Source organism: Capricornis sumatraensis, chromosome 4 (assembly GCF_032405125.1).
Source record: "Capricornis sumatraensis isolate serow.1 chromosome 4, serow.2, whole genome shotgun sequence".
Taxonomy (NCBI): Eukaryota; Metazoa; Chordata; class Mammalia; order Artiodactyla; family Bovidae; genus Capricornis; species Capricornis sumatraensis.
Window position 1 is genome coordinate 62503363 of NC_091072.1, and position 8791 is coordinate 62512153.

Below are 8791 nucleotides of genomic sequence, written 5' to 3' on the forward strand. Positions count from 1 at the left end.
AACGCCTAGCACAGTCAAAAATAAATAAATAAAATTAGTTAATTAATTAAAATTTTTAAAACGCCCTACCTCCAAATACTATCACATTGGGAATTAAGTCTCAACACATGAACTTGACAGGTACACAAACATTTCATCTATGTGTGTGTGAGTTGTTCAGTCATGTCTGACTCTTTGTGACCCCATGGACCATAGTCCTCCAGCTTCCTCTATCCACAGAATTCTCTAGGCAAGAATACTGGAAGACATTGTCATTTCTTTCTCCAGGGGTTCTTCCTGGAGAAGGAATCGAACCCGGTTCTCCTGCATTGCAGGTGGGTGGTTTACTGTCTCAGCTACTAGGAAAGCCTGCACCCATTTATTATATACAATAAAACTTGCGAAAAGAAAATATCTTATGTAGAAACATTCATTTATTTTCCCATAGACAATAAGCTTCACAAAGCTCTACATCATGCTCATAGTTACATCCCTGGTATTGGAAACATAGTAAGAATTCACTTAATTTTTGATAAACGAAGAATAAATAATTTCTCACTAAATATTGCCTTTGTGTTCATGGCAGAACATATCACAATTACTCAGAATGGATTGGTTAAATGGAATTAGACTGGTTCTTATTCATACAGTCATATCATGGCAACCAAGTTAGTTATTATGCATTATAATTATTAGTAAATTTGTATCTAGATAGGGTGGATTGTTAGGGTTGTTAATGATAACAATAAGACTATATGCAGAAAAATATTTTGATGTAGTCATAGAGTTGCTGCTTCCTCCATGAAAAATCAGTAGCAAAAAGAGTCTATGTAAACTTAGAAAAATTCTTCTTATTATAGTAAAGAAATATTAATAAATTTTAAATATGATAGGATTTAGCTGTATACCATACTAATAATTCATCACTTGTGACTGAATATTAACATATCTCTGAAAAGTGACTGAACATGTTACTACCAAAGGTAATGTATCTATGATTTGATAACTTTTGTTAAGAAAGCTGACATTCTGTAAAATTATTTCCCTGTTAGGGTTAGACATTCATACACTTAAAGCTACAGCATCTAACTTAGCCTATCTATTTAGAAAAGTAACAGAAAATATTCAACTCTGTAACCATTAAAACAGTTTAATTATTCAGAAGATTTTTAACAGCAGAATTAAGTTCAGTGAGATGGAGATTATTAAATGTTTCAATGGAGTCATTCCTTTGAAAGAAAGACTTTCATCTTACAATTAATTTTCCGATTACCAAAATGTTAAATTAATAATATGTTCATATTTTTTCATGTAATTAATAATGTAACTATCACAAAGCCCAATGCCTAATTCATTTTCTTTTGCATGTCTTCTTTTCTGATTGGACTAAAAATATATAGCTATGTAAGAGAAGTTCAAGAATTCAAATTCATTCAATATACTGCTCACTGGAGAGTGAGGATCACACTAGGGTGATCACATATTTTCCTGACTTTGAGTAAGTCATCTGTCACAATATTTATGTTCACTTTTTGTTTGTTGCTGTCTTTCTATATGATACTACAAACTACTTTAAAGGGTTGCTACCACCTAGTGTTTCCAAAGTCTGGAACCAAAATTTAAATAGCACATAAAAGTTTTTGATAAGCATTTTAAGAATATTTCTTTTCATTTCTTTCTTCTAAGTAGAATTGTATCTTTTTTCTAAAGTAAATTCTGCATTTGGTAAATTACCTCCAGGCAACACTGTAAGTGCAGATTTTTACCAGATAACTAATGTTGATGATCTGCATATTTATCCACTAAAATAATACTTAAATAAGATTCTTCCTAAATTTTTTCTAAATGTACGAACAGAATGAAGCTCTGCTTTAATCACTGGATGTCATAATCATTATTACACACTTAGTGGTCCAAAAGTTAAAAAACTCATCAGAGTACCTCATTTTTTTTAAGAATCTTTCAATATACTATGTAGAACCTAAAGACATGTATAGATTTTATTGGAGAAAATAGGTGAATATAGATTGCCTAGGAAGTTTAAATTACTTCAGCACTGATAAAAGGCAATAATCATATTTCAAATGCAGGATCCTTATTTAATTCTGAAAAATCAGAACTCATTCAAATAAGATAAAGTATGAATATGAACATTAAGAGTTTTCAAAATATCTTAGGAAAAAAGTAGTGAAGAAAATTTTAGAAGTATGCACCCTTATTACTTTCCTAAAGCTGCTGTCACAAATTACCACAAATTGCTAAGTTACTGCTAAGTCACTTCAGTCGTGTCCAACTCTGTGAGACTCCATAAACGGCAGCCCACCAGGCTCCCCCGTCCCTGGGATTCTCCAGGCAAGAACACTGGAGTGGGTTGCCATTTTATTTTCCAACGCATGAAAGTGAAAAGGGAAAGTGCAATCACTCAGTCGTGTCCGACTCTTAGCGACCCCATGGACTGCAGCCTACCAGGCTCCTCCGCCCATGGGATTTTCCAGGCAAGAGTACTGGAGTGGGGTGCCACTGAACAAGTTTACTTTCTGACAGTTCAGAGAATAGAAGGCCAAAATCAAGGTGTCATAAGGCCATCTCCCTCTTCTCATCTTTTCCTAGTTTCTGGTGGTAGCCAACAGTCCTTGACTGTATCTCTCTAATTTCTACTTCATGCGTGCCTGCTCAGTTGCATCTGACTCTTTGAAACCCCCTGGACTGTAGATTACCAGGCTTCTCTGCCCATGGAATTTCCCAGGCAAGATTACTGGAGTGGGTTGCCATTTCCTCCTCCACAGGATCTTCCCGAGCCAGGGATCGAACCTGCGTTTTTTGTGTCTACTGCACTGGCAGGTGGATTCTTTACCATAGCACCACCTGGAATCTCTGCCTCAGATATGGTCTTCTCCCTGAGTGTATTTGTGCCAGTTTCTCTGTGTCTCCTCTTGTAACAATATCAGTGACTGGATTTAGGCCCACCCTAATCCCGTGTGGTTTTATTTTCACTTGTACAGTAATTATATCTGCAAAGACCAAATGAGATTTCCAAATGAGATCCCATTCACTGATGGTTAGGACTTGAATATGTCTTTCTGGAGGATACAATTTAACCCCTGAATGAAGGAGCATACAGGCCCTGAAAGAAAATTACATTGAAGAGGTTTTTCTTAAGAAAAATGTGGCATAACAAATAGGAATAAGTTTAAGTATAAAAACCAATCTGTTTGGTGTGCATTTTGGTTGTTTAACTCAATGTGAGCATCAAAAAAGGAACTGCAAACACATGTCAGACCAAGGATCTCCAATGGACACCACTGCAGGTGTAACAGTCAACCACTGCAGGTGTAACAGTCACAAATGCTATAAAAGGTGCATCCAGGAGTTGTAACATGCATAGCCTATGCCTCAATTTCAGATCATTTATAGGAGCAGACTACTGGAATAAATCAAGCTGATTATAAGGCAATGGTGGTGAGTGTGAAGAACTGGAAAACACTGGAATTCCCTGCGTAAAGGCTCAGTGTTACTCAATTCCCTCCTACTAGTGCCATGCAGGAATGCAGTCCCAGTGCAACTAAGAAACCCATTTTTCTAAGAAATGTGAAATTTAGTTTCAATATACAATATCCAATATTTAAATAATGATGCTAAATTTTAAAATGTTAAAACTGTATTAGAGCTTAAAAAAAAAAATCCATCTACAGGACTATTCCATACAGAAAGTCACCAATTTGCAATTTCTCCTATTTGGGCCCACCTGATTTAAGAACATCTCCCTCACATTATACATGGTTTCTTAAATATTAAGCATTCTGATCCTGAAAGGAAAAAATTGTGAAGACTTTAATCCAAATGATCTCATAAGCCATATATATACCTTCAACCTAAGCATAAGTATACACTAGTGATTTGCTTTTCATTTCACTCTAAAAATGGAAGGAATCACTAGAGAATTCTTCTAGTGCTTACTACAAAACTGCCAACATCTGTTCCTATTTTCCTATTTCCTCTTCCTTATCTCCTTTTACAATGGATAAATGATTCATGCTCCTCGTTAAGGCCAATGCATACTTTCAATTGTGTCATCAATCTTTTCATATTCCTTTTTACTACTAAAAACCATTGCCTTTGCAATGCAATGATGTTTATCTCTCTCTCTGTCTCTAGTGATCCTCACCATAGCACAGTTCCTTAGTATTTTCCACATTCAACAGCCTCCACTCCCATCATAGTGTTCTCACTTCAACACTCTCCATGAGGATTTTATCCCCCAAATTCCCTGAAAATATCAAAAGCCAAGATTAGAAATGACCTCTACTTTCCAAAGCCTTATTAATTCTCAGGCTTCGTTTTACTCAGTCTATCAATACATGTAACATAGCTCACATTCCCTTTATAAACACATTTGCACTTGACTTCTGAAATAAATATTCAGCTACCCATCCTTGATTTGCCTGGAGCCTGCCCATCCTATGGGTAAAAAAACAAACACATCCCATAAATGAGGTATAAGTAGGTAAAGAACTCGCTAATGGATGCAGGGCCCCAATGAAAGCTTATTGGGCAAGAGACTAAAAAGGGTGGAACTTCAAAAATATTACCTGAATGAAGAAGTCTGGCAGAATAGGGACCAAAAGCAACAAATGGGATGCAGAGGGAAGAGTGATCCCAGGTCCAATATGAAATGCTACTTAGCTGACCTAACCAGCCTCTGCTGAAACTCTCTCTACACTACAACCCCAGCAAGGAAGAAGGGAGTGCTCATGTTAAGTTTATTCACTCAGTCTTGTCCAACTCTTTGCAACCGCTTGGACTGCAGCATGCCAGGCCTCCCTGTCCATCACCAACTCCCAGAGTTTACTCAAACTCATTGCCATTGAGTCAGTGATGCTATTCAACTGTACGAGGTCAGTGGCGGCCAGGAGGAGACACCTCCCGCTCGAGGCCAGGGGCGGTGACCTGAGGAGCCACCCCGAGCCAAGGCCAGGGGCAGAAGCTGGGAGGAGCCACACACGCCCGAGACCAGGGCCGGCAGCCGGAGGAGCAACCTAAGGAGCAGGCACAAGAGAGCCTAGAGGAGCTATACCACGTTGAAGGTCAGGAACAACGGCGGTAAGGAGATACCCCTCTTCCAAGGTAAGGAGCAGTGGCTGTGCATTCCTGGAGCAGACATGAAGAGATACCCCACACCCAAGGTAAGAGAAACCCAAGTAAGATGGTAGGTGTTGCAAGAGGGCCTAAGAGGCAGACACACTGAAACCATACTCACAGAAAACTAGTCAATCTAATCACACTAGGACCACAGCCTTGTCTAACTCAATGAAACCAAGCCATGCCTACGGGGCAACACAAGATGGGTGGGTCATGATGGAGAGGTCTGACAGAATGTGGTCCACTGGAGAAGGGAATGGCAAGCCACTTCAGTATTCTTGCCTTGAGAACCCCATGAACAGTATGAAAAGGCAAAATGATAGGATACCAAAAGAGGAACTCCCCAGGTCAGTATGTGCCCAATAGGTTACTGGAGATCAGTAGAGAATTAACTCCAGAAAGAAAGAAGGGATGGAGCCAAAGCAAAAACAAAACCCAGCTGTGGATGTGACTAGTAATAGAAGCAAGAGCCGATGCTGTAAAAAGGAATATTGCATAGGAACCTGGAATGTCAGGTCCATGAATCAAGGCAAATTGGAAGTGGTCAAACAAGAGATGGCAAGGGTGAACGTCGACATTCATTCTAAGAATCAGCAAACTAAAATGGACTGGAATGAGTGAATTTAACTCAGATGACCATTTTATCTGTTACTGAGGGCAGGAATCCCTCAGAAGAAATGGAGCAGCCATCATGGTCAACAAAAGAGTCTGAAATGCAGTACTTTGGATGCAATCTCAAAAATGACAGAATGATCTCTGTTCGTCTCCAAGGCAAACCATTCAATATCACAGTTATCCAAGTCTATGCCCCAACCAGTAATGCTGAAGAAACTGAAGTTGAACGGTTTTATGAAGACCTACAAGACCTTTTAGAACTAACACCCAAAAAAGATGTCCTTTTCATTATAGGGGACTGGAATGCAAAAGTAGGAAGTCAAGAAACACCTGGAGTAACAGGCAAATTTGGCCTTGGAATACGGAATGAAACAGGTCAAAGACTAATAAAGTTTTGCCAAAAAATGCACTGGTCATAGCAAACACCCTCTTCCAACAACACAAGAGAAGACTCTACACATGTACAGCACCAGATGGTCAACACCGAAATCAGATTGATTAAATTCCTTGCAGCCAAAGATGGAGAAACTCTATACAGTCAGCAAAAACAAGATTGGGAGCTGACTGTGGCTCAGATCATGAACTCCTTGTTACCAAATTGAGACTCAAATTGAAGAAAATAGGGAAAACTGCTAGACCTTTCAGGTATGACCTAAATCAAATCCCTTCTGATTATACAGTGGAAGTGAGAAATAGATTTAAGGGCCTAGATCTGATAGATAGAGTGCCTGAGGAACTATGGAATGAGGTTCGTGACATTGTACAGGAGACAGGGATCAAGACCATCGCCATGGAAAAGAAATGCAAAAAAGCAAAATGGCTGTCTGGGAAGGCCTTACAAATAGCTGTGAAAAGAAGAGAGGCGAAAAGCAAAGGAGAAAAGGAAATATATAAGCATTTGAATGCAGAGTTCCAAAGAATAGCAAGAAGAGATAAGAAAGCCTTCTTCAGCGATCAATGCAAAGAAATAGAGGAAAACAACAGATTGGGAAAGACTAGAGATGTCTTAAAGAAAATTAGAGATACCGAGGGAACATTTCATGCAAAGATGGGCTCGATAAAGGACAGAAATGGTATGGACCTAACAGAAGCAGAAGATACTAAGAAGAGGTGGCAAAAATACACAGAAGAACTGTACAAAAAAGATCTTCACAACCCAGACAATCATGATGATGTGATCACTAATCTAGAGCCAGATATCTTGGAATGTGAAGTCAAGTGGGCCTTAGAAAGCATCACTACCAACAAAGCTAGTGGAAGTGATAGAATTTCAGTTGAGCTGTTTCAAATCCTGAAAGTTGATGCTGTGAAAGTGCTGCACTCAATATGCCAGAAAATTTGGAAAACTCAGCAGTGGCCACAGGACTGGAAAAGGTCAGTTTTCATTCCACTTCCAAAGAAAGGAAATGCTAAAGAATGCTCAAAATACTGCACAATGCACTCATCTCACAAACGAGTAAAGTAATGCTCAAAATTCTCCAAGCCAGACTTCAGCAATAAGTGAACCGTGAACTCCCTGATGTCCAAGCTGGTTTTAGAAAAGGCAGAGGAACCAGAGATCAAATTGCCAACATCTGCTGGATCATGGAAAAAGCAAGAGAGTTCCAGAAAAACATCTATTTCTGCTTTATTGACTATGCCAAAGCCTTTGACTGTGTGGATCACAAGAAACTGTGGAAAATTCCGAAAGAGATGGGAATATCAGACCACCTAACCTGCCTCTTGAGAAATCTGTATGCAGGTCAGGAAGCAACAGTTAGAACTGGACATGGAACAACAGACTGGTTCCAAATAGGAAAAAGGAGTACCTCAAGGCTGTATATTGTCACCCTGCTTCTTTAACTTATATGCAGAGTACATCATGATAAACTCTGAACTAGAAGAAACAAGCTGGAATCAAGATTGCCGGAGGAAATATCGATAACCTCAGATATGCAGATGACACCACCCTTATGGCAGAAAGTGAAGAGGAGCTAAAAAGCCTCTTGATGAAAGTGAAAGAGAAGAGCGAAAAAGTTGGCTTAAAGTTCAACATTGAGAAAACGAAGATCGTGGCATCCGGTCCCATCACTTCATAAAAAATAGATGGGGAAACAGTGTCAGACTTTATTTTGGGGGGCTCCAAAATCACTGCAGATGGTGACTGCAGCCGTGAAATTAAAAGACGCTTACTCCTTGGAAGAAAAGTTATGACCAACCTAGATAATATATTCAAAAGCAGAGACAATACTTTGCTGACTAAGGTCCATCTAGTCAAAGCTATGGTTTTTCCTGTGGTCATGTATGGATGTGAGAGTTGGACTGTAAAGAAGGCTGAGCACCGAAGAATTGCAGCTTTTGAACTGTGGTGTTGGAGAAAACTCTTGAAAGTCCCTTGGACTGCAAGGAGATTCAATCAGTTCATGCTGAAAGAGATCAACCCTGGGATTTCTTTGGAAGGAATGATGCTAAAGCTGAAGCTCCAGTACTTTGGCCACCTCATGCAAAGAGTTTACTCATTGGAAAAGACTCTGATGCTGAGAGGAATTGGAGGCAGGAGGAGAATGGGACGACCGAGGATGAGATGGCTGGATGGCATCATGGACTCGATGGACTTGAGTCTGAGTGAACTCCGGGAGATGGTGATGGACAGGGAGGCCTGGCATGCTGTGATTCATGGGGTCGCAAAGAGTCGGACACAACTTAGCGACCAAACTGAACAGATCCTCTGTCATCCCCTCTTATCCCACCTCCAATCTTTCCCAGTATCCCGGTCTTTTCAAACGAGTCATTTCTTCACATTGAGTAGACAAAGTATTGGAGTTTCAGCATCAGCATCATTCCTTCCAAAGAATATTCAGGAATGATTTCCTTCAGAATGGACTGATTGGATCTCCTTGCAGTCAAAAGGACTCACAAGAGTCTTCAAAACTCCACAGTTCAAAAGCAACAATTCTTCGGCGCTCAACTTTCTTTACTGTCCAACTCTCACATCCATACATGACTACTGGAAAAACCATAACTATGACTAGACAGACCTTTGTTGGCAAAGTAATGTCTGCCTATTAATATTTAATAA